We start from the raw sequence: 925 nt of genomic DNA, 5'->3' as shown, positions 1-925 counted from the left end.
TCAGTGGTATGCCCACAGAAGATCCACACTTACACCTTTGATTATTCATGGAGGTGAGTGATTCGTTTAAGATAGCTGGTGTGACTGAAGATGCATTAAGGGTGAACCAGTTTCCATACTTGTTGCGAGATTGAGCACGAGCATGGCTGAATTCATTGCCAGCAAGTTCAATATCTACTTGGAAAGAATAAGCAAAAAGGTTTTTGGTAAACTATTTTCCACCGAGCAAGAACGCAAAGTTGCGAAATGATATAACTACTTTTCAACAATTGGATGACGAGTCCTTATACGAGGCATGGGAAAGATTCAAGGAATTCCTTCGCAAGTTTCTTCATCATGGGATTTCTCATTGTATCCAATTGGAGACACTTTATAATTGTCTCAACACATATATAGGATTAATGGTAGATGCTTTTGTGAATGGTACGATTTTGTCCAAGTCTTATAACGAGGCTTACAAGATCATCGAAAAGATTGCTAGCAACAATTGCCAATGACCGATAAATCAAGTAATTTTTGAAAGACGAATAGCGAGAATGCATAAAGTGGATGCACTGACTTCGCTCTCTGCTCGGGTATCTTCTATTTCCTCTATGTTAAAAAAATTTACCACTAATGGTTTGAATAATTTTGTAGCTCATTCACTAAGTCAGTATGATGTTGTTTCCTATGTGTATTATGAAGATGGTCATTCTTTCGAGGATTTCCCTTCAAACCCCGAATTAGTTTATTATGTAAGGAACCAGTATCAAAATAGAAGTGGATAAGGAACATAGTCCAACTTTTACAATCCATCATGGCAGAATCATCCAAACTTTTCATGGAGTAACCAAGGAAAAGGATCGAACATACATATGCAGCATAGACCCAACCAATCCCAAGGGTTTAGTCAATAAGCTCCAAAACCACCTCAATTTGAGTCATC

At 37.7% G+C, this 925-nt stretch overlaps 1 non-coding gene across 1 annotated transcript; it reads right to left on the bottom strand.

Annotated features, from left to right (window-relative positions):
- Positions 1–236: 236 nt before the first annotated feature.
- On the bottom strand, positions 237–343 carry LOC128041991 (small nucleolar RNA R71). The gene has a single exon (XR_008197199.1). It is a non-coding gene; the product is annotated as a small nucleolar RNA R71 (small nucleolar RNA).
- Positions 344–925: the final 582 nt, after the last annotated feature.

This window comes from Gossypium raimondii, chromosome 6 (genome assembly GCF_025698545.1).
Source record: "Gossypium raimondii isolate GPD5lz chromosome 6, ASM2569854v1, whole genome shotgun sequence".
In the NCBI taxonomy this organism is placed as follows: Eukaryota; Viridiplantae; Streptophyta; class Magnoliopsida; order Malvales; family Malvaceae; genus Gossypium; species Gossypium raimondii.
Note: the sequence above shows the minus strand (reverse complement) of the source record. Positions and strands in the feature narration are given on the sequence as shown.